The 13,867-nt window shown below is 39.3% G+C and overlaps 1 protein-coding gene across 1 annotated transcript in view; it reads left to right on the forward strand.

Annotated features, from left to right (window-relative positions):
• ephb1 (EPH receptor B1) overlaps nt 1-13,867 on the forward strand; it is a 326,298-nt gene that overhangs the window by 113,001 nt on the left and 199,430 nt on the right. The gene's annotated exons all lie outside the window — the stretch shown is intronic.

The raw sequence follows: 13,867 nt of genomic DNA on the forward strand, positions 1-13,867 counted from the left end.
CACGAGAGTGTAAGTAGTAAGGAACTAACTAGTATCCACCCAAAACAATATCAACTTTATGCCCTAAGAAATGACTATGAACATCATAGCAAAGACCAGTGAAAATCCTTTCATCAAGCTGGCAAGATTTTCTTCAGATGTTTCTAGACGAAATCTAGTTTATGATTATTATTTTCTTCAGTGTTTTATTTCTTTTTGCTTATCCGGTATTTTAAAAGTTATTTTTAGCCTCGAATATGAGTTTTTATTATTTTGTGTGTTGCTGAATGGAGTCATTTATATAAAAGCCCTTAGAACTCAAGCCTCTTAAGTTTTTCTTTCTCTTCCTCCTCTTATCCCCACGCCGCCTCGTTTTCTCTTCATTCTCTCTTCTTTTGGCTAGTTAAGGGTCACATGAGGAGTCTGAGCTCATACTTCACACGCACTGTTGACTGCTTTCATCATTTATTCTCACCATTTGACAAAATCTCATGGCTGCCCCCCATCACACTAAAAGGTTACCATTAGTTCCCCTCCTTCCTTTTTTCCTAATACAACCCCACAAATCCCCATTTGCTTTAGACCCTTACTTTCCTGCTAAAGACACACACACACACACACACACACACACACACACACACACACACACACACACACACACACACACACACACACACACACACAGATCTTCAGGCTGATTTGCTGATGATTTCTAGCACACAGTTGTCTCTGTCTGTGCTGTTACCCTTCACGCCTGCTTGCCTCATCCCTCACCTCAAGATCAGAGGTCAGCTGCTTCTTCAGCACTCCAGATTTAATTCATTCATTATGTGTGTGCGCGTGTGCATGTATCATATTCCCAAGAGGCTTTGAGATGCTCTTCAGCATCTGAATGTAATGTAAAGCCATGAATGTACACATGAATGTAAAGTCTGTGTGTGCCAGGATGAAATTTCAAGTCTTTATCTGTTGTCTCTGGACCAGATAAGCGTGTATAGTGCATGTGAACATGTTGGACTACTGTGGGGTTTAGTGGTTTAGAAGAGGAGAATGAACACACTGTGTATGTGATTTCATTTAGTTGAGTTGTGTCATGTAAGAATTTTAAATTGTCACTTGCATCTGACCCAAAATGCAACAAGAGTAACAGTAATATACTGTATATTTTTAAACAGAGGACAACAGAGACCACAGACTTGTTAATTCAACATGTGTTCGTTTTTGCATCTCCAACCAGCAAATCTACAAAACCCACTTAAGATATCTTATATTTTATGCTTTTTAAATTATAATCCCCATTAATTGAGTTGACAAACAGAAACCTTACAAAATTAACATGGTTGGCTTAAATGAAATCATAATTAACTCTTTTTAGTTTTGTGTTAGTAACAGTTTCACTTTGTTGTACTTTTCCAAACACAGTGTGCAATTGTTTTTTTTTTTTTAGGCATTTCAAGCACAATTGAGATGCTAAAACCAGTAAACAAGGGTGAAATTAGTTACAGATGTCCAGGAATGTCTTTGTTTCTTACTTTCTGTCACTTTGTGTCTCTGTCTGTGTCTGACTCTATCTGTCTTTGAGGCTGTTTACACTTGGCATTAACATGCGTTTTCGTCGATCGGATCACAAGTGGACGACGTTAATGCCAGGTGTAAACGGTGTTCAAAACGTTTTGAACGCGTCCACTTTCGACCACTTTCAACCACATCCAGAGGTGGTCGAAACCACTTTCGATCGGATCGCTTTGGAGTTGTGGAACGCACATGTGGTTGAATGCGTTCGAACAGCCACACGCGACCGCCTTCTCTCCGCCCATTTATCTAATCTGAGGTATTAAACACTAATTTTACGTCTTTTTTGACTTCTGCCGTGAACATACGGTGAACAGCGCTATTTTTAGCCTTTCATTGATAAAACTACTGCGGGTGTTCTCCGTAGTTTCGTTTTGAAAGCGTGAAAGTTGCGCGATCCTATTTCATCAATTGCACTGAAAACTCAGAGAAAGCTCCAACAAATAAACGTTCAAAACACTGTGCAGCATGTATACTTGCTAAACAAGCAGCGGGCTCCGACATAATATAAGTTTGCGTCCATATAAACTCATAATTACTCCCGCTCGCGTTTGAATGACAGCAGAGAGACTCGCCCACCGTCTCACAGACCACCCCCTCATAGTATTCAGCACAGAAGCGGTCGAAAGTGGACAAAAGAGACGGATTTAAATACCAGGTGTAAACGTAATGTGTCTCTCTCGTCCACTTGTGATCCGATCGATGAAAACACATCTTAAAACCAAGTGTAAACAGCCCCTTTGTGTCTTGGACCCTGTGTTTCTGTCTCTGTGCCTCTGTGTCTCTGACTCCATGGCACACTGCGTCTCTGTCCATGTCCTTGTTTCTCTGTCCCTGTCTTTGTGTCTCTGTGTGTCTCAATGTGTCCCTGTTTCTGTCTTTGTGTTACTATCGCTCTGTCTTTGTTTATGTCTCTGTGTTTCTGTGTCTTAGACCCTGTGTTTCTGTCTCTGTGCCTCTGTGTTTCTGACTCCATGGCACACTCCGTCTCTGTCCATGTCTTTGTGTCTCTGTGTCTCTGTCCCTGTCTTTCTTTCTCTGTGTGTCTCAATGTGTCCCTGTTTCTGTCTTTGTGTTACTATCTCTCTGTCTTTGTTTATGTCTCTGTGTTTCTGTGTCTTTGTCTCTGTGTTTCTGACTTTGTGTCACACTGTGTCCTCTGTCCCTGTCTTTGTGTCTCTGTGTTTCTCTCTGTCTCAATGTGTTCTTGTTTCTGTCTTTGTGTTCCTATCTCTCTGTCTTTGTGTTTATGTCTCTGTGTTTCTGTGTCTTTGACTCTGTGTTTCTGACTCTGTGTCACAATGTGTCCTCTGTCCCTGTCTTTGTGTCTCTGTGTTTATCTCTGTCTCAATGTGTTCCTGTTTCTGTCTTTGTGTTCCTATCTCTCTGTCTTTGTGTTTATGTCTCTGTCTCTGTGCTTCTGTGTCTTTGACTCTGTGTTTCTGACTCTGTGTCACAATGTGTCCTCTGTCCCTGTCTTTCTGTCTCTGTGTTTCTGTCTGTCTCAATGTGTTCCTGTTTTGTCTTTGTGTTTCTATCTCTCTGTCTTTGTTTATGTCTCTGTGTTTCTGTGTCTTGGGGACCCTGTGTTTCTGTCTCTGTGCCTCTGTGTTTCTGACTCCATGGCACACTGCGTATCTGTCCATGTCTTTGTGTCTCTGTGTTTCTGTCCCTGTCTTTGTGTCTCTGTGTGTCTCAATGTGTCCCTGTTTCTGTCTTTGTGCTACTATCTCTCTGTCGTTGTTTATCTCTGTGTTTTTGTGTCTTTGACTCTGTGTTTCTGACTCTGTGTCACACTGTGTCCTCTGTCCCTGTCTTTGTGTCTCTGTGTTTATTTCTGTCTCAATGTGTTCCTGTTTCTGTCTTTGTTTTCCTATCTCTCTGTCTTTGTGTTTATGTCTCTGTCTCTGTGTTTCTGTGTCTTTGACTCTGTGTTTCTGACTCTGTGTCACAATGTGTCCTCTGTCCCTGTCTTTCTGTCTCTGTGTTTCTGTCTGTCTCAATGTGTTCCTGTTTCGTCTTTGTGTTTCTATCTCTCTGTCTTTGTTTATGTCTCTGTGTTTCTGTGTCTTGGGGACCCTGTGTTTCTGTCTCTGTGCCTCTGTGTTTCTGACTCCATGGCACACTGCGTATCTGTCCATGTCTTTGTGTCTCTGTGTTTCTGTCCCTGTCTTTGTGTCTCTGTGTGTCTCAATGTGTCCCTGTTTCTGTCTTTGTGTTACTATCTCTCTGTCTTTGTTTATGTCTCTGTCTCTGTGTTTCTGTGTCTTTGACTCTGTGTTTCTGACTCTGTGTCACAATGTGTCCTCTGTCCCTGTCTTTCTGTCTCTGGGTTTCTGTCTGTCTCAATGTGTTCCTGTTTCTGTCTTTGTGTTTCTATCTCTGCTTCTTTGTGTTTATGTATCTGTGTTTCTGTGTCCTTGGCTCTGCCTTTTTGTTTCTGTGTCACAAAGTCTTTCAGACTTTGTTTTTCTGTCTGTCTCTATGTGTCCATGTGTCTGTCTTTGTGTTTATGTCTCTGTCTCACTGTGTCTACCTCTCCTTGGTTCTGTCTCTCTGTCTCTTTGTTTCTGTTTTTCTATGCCTCATGTGTTCTGTACTCGCAGTGACGTCTGGGCTGTCGTACTTTTGTTTCTCTTCTTAAAGGGACGGCTCTTCTTCAGAACACCAAACAGATGTTCACTATCTTACCCTGTTTACTCTGAGCTCATTCCGATCTGGGTCTGCTACTCTTTACATGCTCTGTTTCATCTCATCATACTCATCTCTCTTTTTTATCTCACAATCTCTTATTCGCTCTCTCACCCTCTCTATGTCCTTTAAAACCACACATTTAGCCTTTGGGTTCATGCAGGACATGCAGGTTACAATCGGGACTGCAATGTGTGCCAGATCTTGTCCCCCCCTCAGGCAAATAGAGCTTAATTATTATACAGCTACAATATTGCCGAACTATCCCACAACATATAAAATATAATCAAATATAAAGGCCCCCAAAATTTACAGTGAACGTGTAGTATTGTTTTGTTAGATTTAACCTGGATTATAATAAAGACATGTTTACTTTGATCTACTGTATAACAAAACTGAACCTACAGGTGACCTGCTGTATGCCACACATCAACCAGCCTGCAATCCAAACATGAAATAAGCCTGAAGAGATTCCTGTAGCTGCAGATACCATCTGCCCGTTCCACAGACATGTCCAGGTGATATCCAGGCATTTATTGATGTCTAAGAGCAGATATTGTACAGACGCTGCATATTTCCTTCGGGACGCCCGTTCCTTCTTTCATAATGAAATCTGTCGGCAGGAAAAAAAAATGAGAAGAATGATAAAAAGAGACCGAAAAACTGGGCTCTCCAATAGTCAAAATATATTTCATCTGTATTTCTTTCTTCAGATGCAATCTCTTCTCTCTCTGGAGAGCTAGTGTTTTTCAAACGAAATGTAAATGAAATACATCTCCAATTGAAGAATCTAAAGACTTCTTATTTGAAACAAGAAATGCTATTTTTTTCTTCCTTTCGGTAGACGTTTTACATCAACCAGGAGCTTTTTCCACCCCCTCTCTGACCTTTATTAAACAGGCTGCATTTGCTGCCATACCTTTAAGATATCTTTATGCAAATGACCTCTGTTATGATTGTAAACCTCTCTTCATGTGCAATGATTAACAACGCCTCCGCCAAGCTGCTGGATATGGCTTATGAGTTGATGTGTAAATGTGGCCGGTCAAATGTTAATGGTCTCGACTGACGTCCCAATCAATGATGGTTTTTGCAAAAAGTTTCCATTATATTTGCTTTTGTGAAGACAATGTGCGGGTTCCTGTTTGCCTTCGTGATTCGGGAATGTTTTGAATGATTTAGGACCCTAATAAAACCCATGTAAAAACTTCATAGTAACCCCTCAGAACACCCTAGCAACGGAAAAGTAATGTGCCTAAATGAGTGCATTGTAGTTCCTTGCAATGTCCTGGCATTGTGGCATATATATATATATATATATATATATGTGTGTATGTACAGTATATATTCATCTTCACTTCACAAAGTGCACACATTTCTCACACACTTTGGGGCACAATATGCGTTTTTGTGTTTTAATGTGTTAAGTGCTCTGGGACGCTTACGAAGCGTTATGGACGAGAGTTTGTGTGTTTTGTAAGGTCTGCCAGCAATGGACTTGTCGTTTTGATGTAACACTTAGTGACGTGTGGTGAAGTGGACAGCATGATAATGGATGTTTCTTGCTGCATTTTTACCCCTCAATAACATAGACTAGAATATATGTCCCTCTTTCTTGTATATTTAATGTCTTTTTCTTGGCAACAGCACTAAAAAAACGCTTGCAGGCTTCTTTGAGAAGTTGGTTGAAGTTCCTCTTTCTCTCTAGATTTTAAGACCTAGGTTACAATCCTGCATGAAGTTTATGTTGATGTATTGTCAAATATGGACAAACAACCTATGGTATAGTTTAGCATACGTTAATCATAAATTTTGAGTAAATCGGAAATTCAGGATGGATCTGTCTGTTTCTGAAGACGTTTATTTAACATTACATTCTTGTACACAGCATGGGGGCATCAGTTGTGTTTTGTTCACATACATCACTACTTGAATGTCATAAATGCATTACAGCAGGCAATGAGATTTAGTCCTGTATCTCTAGTAGGTTCGACCACATTTTTTAAAGGGGGACTTTTTTAAGATGTAAAATAAATCTTTGGTGTCTCCAGAGTACGTATGTGAATTATTAGCTCAAAATACCATATAGATAATTTATAATAACATGTTAAAATTGCACTTTGTAGGTGTGAGCAAAAATGTGCCATGTCCTTTTAAATGCAAATGAGCTGATCTCTGCACTGAATGGCAGTGCGGTGGTTGGATAGTGCAGATTAAGGGGCGGAATTATCCCCTTCTGACATCACAAGCGGAGCCAAATTTCACTGACCCTATTTTTTCACATGCTTGCAGAGAATGGTTTACCAAAACTAAGTTACTAGGTTGTTATTTTTCACATTTTCTAGATTGATAGAAGCACCGACCCAATTATAGCACTTAAACACGGAAAATTTCAGATTTTCATCATATGTCCTCTTTAAGTCTTGCCATTGATTTATATATTTAGTTAAAACCTGTGTCATCCATATCACAAACACTTACAATATCATGTTTTGGTGATAATCTGGATTTTGATCGTAACTAGGGGTGTAACATAACATTGATATGGATCGATGCAACACACATAAAATATATCGAAATGAGGTACCTTTATTTTGACCCTCTCCACATGTTGGTGTAACGTCCATCGGTGCGTTTCCAGCAAAGTGTGTATTTTTATTTGCTTTGTGGCTGTGCGTCAGATTGCGATGCAACAACAAAGCAATGGTAGTAGTGAAAATCTGACATATCTGAATTTCTAAATATTAGTAAATCTGTGGAAACACCCCTGAATCATATTGAATCACTTTTTTTTGCTGGTTAAGGGAATCGCTGATGAACCGTACTGCAGTGAAACACAACGTAGCATATAACATTGGAAAGCATCATATCGTAATGCAGTGCCTTGTATCACACCGTAAAGTATCATGATGAGATGTCTGATTTACACCCTCAATCATAAACCCGAATGCGGTTATTTCTTTGAGAGTTCAGTATGACAGTATAGAGGACCTTGCTTCTGTGACTTCCTTTCAATTCTCTCTCTCTTTCTCTCTCTCTCTCTCGTGTCTTTCGAGCACACACACACACACAGAGATAACTTCAGATGCTCTAATAAGACTGAACAGCTTTGTATTTGCTTGATTGAATATAGGATGCCTGTAGCCGTGATGATTACCTTATTCAGCTTCATCGGTTGCAGTTGATGACCATCTGGATATTTTTTCTTTCTGTGTATATCAGGGCTTTCATCATCGGTGTAGATTTGAGTGTGAATAGTAGAGACTACAGAATAGTCAGTTCTTCTGTTGCACTTTTTATTTTCCTTACCGCTAGTGCTGGGCGATAATTCGATAACGATAATTTTACCGATATAAACTTTTTCGATAAAACGATAAGGACAGTTCGATAAGTGATCGATAATGTTTACGCACTGTGCGTAATGTTGCGCAAGCACTTCCGGATGCGGCACGCGCTCTTGGTTTACAATCAGAGTGTCAGTTAGACTTGAAGGAGTGGAGGATGAGGCAAGTTATTCATTTATCAGTAGAGCCCTATGATTTTCGCGATGTGGATAACGCGGACGGAATCACGGAATCCAAATGCGCGGAAACAGTGGCTGTTTCTCAATATGCGTTCTTCAGCGATCTTGCGTCCTCGTGTCCTCGCTCTACGTCATCATTAACGGTCGAAGTTCAATTCCAATTCTCAAGAACGCAAGGACAGAGGACGCATGAAAATACCCGGATGTGTTCTTGATATCGAGGATGCATCGAGTGCAGACTTGCTGAAATCGCTTTACGCCCCAGAAGTCATTGCGGCAAAACTTCCGAGTTCGTTCTTCCAAGGTCGCCTGGCAAGACCGATCTCCACGAGGACGCAAGTCCGTTCTTTGCGTTCTTGGAATTGAGAAACAGCCAGTTTCTTGTGTGTAATGTTGCACGCGCAAACAGGGTTCATCAAACACAGCAGACACAATAGGCACAGACACAGTATACTGTACGTTCTTTCAGCGTCCGCCTTCCGCACGCCCACATTCGCACAGCTTTAAAAGTATATTTACAGGACCTTCACAAATTCAGGTAACTGAGGAAAAACAGCAGATCCACCACAGCAGTGAATGAAATGTATGCGTATGTGCGCTCCCACAGCAACGTCACACTCTTGACATCCATTTATCAGCGTGTATAGCTCGTATATGTATAACACACGTGTGATCACTGAACTAAGTTTTCTTTTTTGTTTAAGTGAACATAAACAGCTGGATGTTACTCAGTATATTGAAACTTAAAGCAGTCGGTCTTGGGTCTTAAAGTGACAGTAGCCTGCTGCTTTCTGTGTCAGAAATGTGTTGATTTCATAACAAATATATTTACATTTAATACAGATGCCTGAACATTAAAACAAGATTTTAGTATTTGTTTTTGTCATGTTCTGACTAAAAAGTAGCTTAAAACCATTATTAACTGTCTGGTTTGTACAATTTTCATTCAGGACTAATAATCTGCCTTTAAATGTGACAGGAATAAAGATTTGTTATTTATCATGATAATTATCGATATCGACTGATATGGAAAACATTTTCTCGATAATTTTTTTGGTCATATCGCCCAGCCCTACTTACCGCAATGATTGGATTTTTTAATTCAGGGTACAAAACACAGTGGATTCATTCTTACATATTTATATAAATTAAAGCTGGACAATAATTTAGTATCAATATATTTCTTAGTATATATTATTTTAGTAATGGTGATATAGTTTCTAAACACATTTTTGATATTTCGATATACATTACAGCTGCCGTGGCCATTCATGTCACGTCTAAAACGCATGTTAAACGGGGGTCAAGGCGCTTCTTCCTTCCAAAGTGCACTCCCGTGGCGTCTTTCATTCTTATGCTGCGTTTACACCAGCTGCGGTAGAGACGTCAAGCGCGAGTGATTTCAATGTTAAGTCAATGTGAAGACGCGTTGCGTCGCGGATGAAGCGTTTGGCGCAGCGCGGTAGATGCATTTCCGCCTCATTTGCACGTCTAGTTCATTTGAATTGAGCGAATGGCGCGTTACGCGCGGTACATGCGAATGGTGCATTTCGGGTTTGATGAGAATTTGCGGCTTGAACTTTGGCGGATTTGGCAGCCCCGCCCAGAGTCACTCATTCAGCATGAAGCCTTGATATTGTCCGTGAGCAGTCATCCGGAGCTATACGACACAAGTTCTTATTTCTATAGAGACAGGAATAAAAAGGACCTCGCTTGGATGAGTGTCAGTGAGGACATTGGGCAACCTGGTAAGTTGTAAATACACATTTCACTTTTGAGTCACGTGACGTTTATCGACCGGCGCCGTTTATTTTCCCCCTATAGTAAGGTGACTAAATAAACCTGGTAACTCTCTCAATAAATGCACAATCAACATCAGCCACCTGCAAACAGACAACCGCATAGCACTTGCCCCTTCCACAAGAAGCAGATTTTGCCTCTGAAGCAAATGCTTGCTTTTCCGTGCGTCTACTTTGCTCTAGACGCGCAAATGCATTCAAACTGTTCAAACGGCAAACTAGACGTGGTATACGTGATTTTGACGCCTGAAACGTGGTTGGTGTAAACGCAGCATTATATTTTTTGACATTAAATTTACATTTAATTTTGTATGAAGGCTATATACAAATTAAATCAAATTAACAATTTAAGCGAATTTGTGCTTAAAACAAGCAAAAACATCTACCAATGGAATAAGACAAATTTTCTTAAATTCAGTGTTTATGAAAAAGTTAACGTATTTTAAGAATTTTTTTCTTATTCAATTAGGAGGTTTTTTTTTTGCTTGTTTTAAGCACAAATTTGCTTAAATTGTATATTTTTGTCTTAAAACTAGACTTATTTTTCTAGGCCATTTTGCTCATCAAGAAAATACTAATTAATTTAATAATTTGTAGATATTTTTACTGAAAACAAGAAGACAAAAATACTAAGTATGAAAGTCATTTTTTGCAGTGTGGACATCAATTTATTTATATCATTTTAATTTGTTTAAATATTATATTGTTTTATAGACCCCTTAAAAGTTTGTAAACATCGTAACGTCTCTGGGTGGAGACCGGGTGACAGCTATTTTTGTAAATTATCTCTTGTGAATGGAAGCAGGCTGTCTGACCCGTATGCCATACGGCCACGGGAGTGGCATGAAGACTTGACGGGGCTGCTGAGGGTGGAGTGGCAGGACATCTACACTTACATCATCGAGTCACCAAGAGTTTACAGCCATACTCTTGGGAAACATTTTAACCAGGTTTTGGATATTTCCATGACAACATATGAACATATGAAGGTTGCCGACTTTTCACATATAAAACAGAAAGTTGCTGATTTGTACTAGAAAAAAACCAACACACCAGTACATATGCATATTATTTTACCTTATATAAAATGTGCCCTGCAAACATGAGCATTATTTATGATTGTCTCCGTCAGTCTGTACGCCTTATTGTATTCAACGACAGTTGTCTTCTTGATTTCTGTGAAGGAATGTCTGCCAGGATCCGGTAAAACTTTAGTTTTGAACCAAAAGTGCTGTGCATTCTATTCTGGCAGCCAAAAAGACAAGACGACGACATTTTAAAGTCAAAGCCTTAAACATTTAGCGCACTTGCTATGAGTTCTTCCTTATGTTTTGCCTCCAGCTAGAGCGGTGACGGTCTATAGGACGAGGCTTCATATAGACTTTGGCAAATTAATTTGTTCAGAAGTTTGTAGGTTCAGACACTAGTTGCTAAACTGATCTCTTGAACAAATGCCTCGTCCAAAATAACAAATGTTTTGGTTTCCTAGGTAATCTGTGTGTTGTTTTTTTTGCTTGTTATATAAATAAACTACGTTTAAAGAACTTTGTTGTTATTTATTCTTAGCGGGGTTTACCGGATGTTACGTGCGGACCGCGACAGCTGCTTGTTTATGTTGTTACTGCTGAAACGGTCTGTAGAAGTATACCGGCATTAGAAATGTGGGCTGTATCGTCCATCCCTAATATAAATGTTTTTTTTTAAATAGCGACTGAATACAAAAACATGGTGTAACAGTAGTTGAATATTAAAGTGTCCTTACCAATGTTTATATCAAACTCAGGATCCCAGTAAGAATGATTTACATTCAGGTTAAGTTGATTTGTTTCTTAAGCAGAACAGACATCTCTTATTTGAGTCTTATTTGAGCGTTTGGACAGTCCCGTCTCTCTCACTCTCTTTCTCTCTGTAGGATATCATAATGATGAATGGTTATGAGGAGTGTCATTTTGGAGTGCTAACAGCAGTAGACAAGTTTTTGGGCAGAACGGATGTTCCCCCTCTGTTATGGTCATTAATACAAACATTAAGTGCTAAGACACCCCGTATCAATCTTTCATGACACTTTAAAATGGCAAACTAAACATGACACGCGTCAACATCATTTCACACAAAATTTCTGATGGCTGTTTGTCCAGTGACAAATTGAATTGAGAACGCGTCTTTCTCAAAAGTCAGTGGCAGTCCCACTTCCTCCAAAATGAAAAATGTCATAAATCAAAGCTCCGCCCATGAACAATGATTTTATAAAGTTCAATGCAGGAGGATTTGGAGGAGTCTGATTCATAGCATTGACTTTATCTAACCTTGATTTAAAGTATATCAGTATTTGATTCATAATGTGTCGGTATTCCCATCGGAAGATGGGTTGAATCTCTCCACTGCTGCTAGTAACCTTGTTTACTTTCATCTTATGTATGAATTATTTAGCTTAAGAGCACATCTAATACGAACACACTTATATTCAGGGCTATTTACAGGCCTGTCAAAGATGGGAAATGGATTTTGGAGTCCCACTATTGCTTGCTTCTGTGATGGATGATGGAATACGTTTTCCTTTTAATGTGGATTTCTGAAAAGTGACAGGGAACTGTGGTGTAGTGAGTGTTTTGCGGTGTGATTCTCCTGCTTCACTTCCAGTATACACCCCTTTATACTTTCCCCCGTTCTTATCAATTTTGGTTTACTTGCAACTATACCTGTTATTAAAACGGTAATGTATGCATTAATTAAAATAGAGCTAGATTTTGACATTATACAAATGATACGTCTTTATTCTCTATGCAAATATTGGGGTCACTAACCCTGTGACATACCATTGGGTCCCTGAGCAAGACACTTAACCCCTAGTTGCTCCAGAGGCGTGCGACCTCTGACATATATATATGTATAGCAATTGTAAGTCGCTTTGGAGAAAAGCGTCAGCTAAATGAATAAGTAAGGTGAGATAATTTAACTCTTTCGCCGCCATTGACGAGTTATCTCGTCAATCAAGAGAAAAAGCTTCCCTGCCAATGACGAGTATTTCCTGCTTTCCGCAATAACGCTATTATCCACCAGGTTGCGCCCTCACAACTTTTTAAACCCGGAAGTATTGCCCTATGGCAAGCAGCTGCATGTCCGTGTCTGTTTTAAAGATCGCTCTGAATGGGATCACAAAGTCACAAAAATGGAATTATCTCTGCTTTTTGATCAAAATGTGGTGTTTTTGCAGAAACATACCCATAGTCAAAAGCTGATCATAAAAGAACTACTGAAGGTAGGATGAAACATTTTTTTTTTTTTTTTTTTTGAAAGCAGAGGGTCTGTTCTTTTATTTGGTTTGTTGTATGTTAAAGAAGAACATTTTCTGAAAGGCATTAAACTTCTGTGAAAATCATGAAAAATGCTGTCGCTGGCTGGCAACTTTTTTAAAAAAATGCTGGCGGCGAAAGAGTTAAAGGGGACATATCATGAAAATCTGACTTTTCCATGTTTAAGTGCTATAATTTGGTCCCCAGTGCTTCTATTAACCTATAAAATGTGAAAAACGTAGTTTTTGTAAACCATTCTCTGCAAGCATGTGAAAAAATAGGTAATTGAAATTGTACTCCCCTTGTGATGTCAGAAGAGGATAATACCGCCCCTTAAGCTGCACTATCCAACCTCTGTACTGCCATTTAGTGCAGAAATCAGCTTATTTGCATTTAAAGAGACACCCCAAAAACTGCAAATTTTTGCTCACACCTACAAAGTGGCACTTTTATCATGTTATAAAAAATTATCCATATGATATTTTGAGCTAAAACTTCACATATGTACTCTGTGGACACCAAATATTTATTTTACATCTTAAAAAAGTCTTGTGAAATGTCCCCTTTTAGTGTCTGAAATTGACCCTCGCCAAACACACCCATTCCCCCTGAAATATAAAAAATCCTCCATATATCCCTTGGGGGGTCCCTCCATTTTGCAGGCCTTGACTACCACAAAAGCCACACTTGCTGCATTTTAACAGTTTAACCCCTTCAAACCCTGCATCCACTTAAATGGACATCGCATGTTTTGTGGTTCAAACCAATAAAAATGCTGATCAACCAATCAAAATAAGGCACAGTGTTTAAATGCCTGAAAATCAGGTCTGAAGGGGATAACTAGCAAATACCAAAATGTGATTAGACAGTATCTAGCTAGCTAGTCAGTAAATCAGATATCTAAATATATACTAGCACTATTATAATAACTAGGTATAGTGTTTATTATGCTTTTGTATTACTATTATGTTCTCCTTGCCATTAAATCAGTCAAGACGTCATTTTTTTAA

The sequence above is a fragment of the Misgurnus anguillicaudatus genome, chromosome 2 (genome assembly GCF_027580225.2).
Source record: "Misgurnus anguillicaudatus chromosome 2, ASM2758022v2, whole genome shotgun sequence".
Taxonomy (NCBI): Eukaryota; Metazoa; Chordata; class Actinopteri; order Cypriniformes; family Cobitidae; genus Misgurnus; species Misgurnus anguillicaudatus.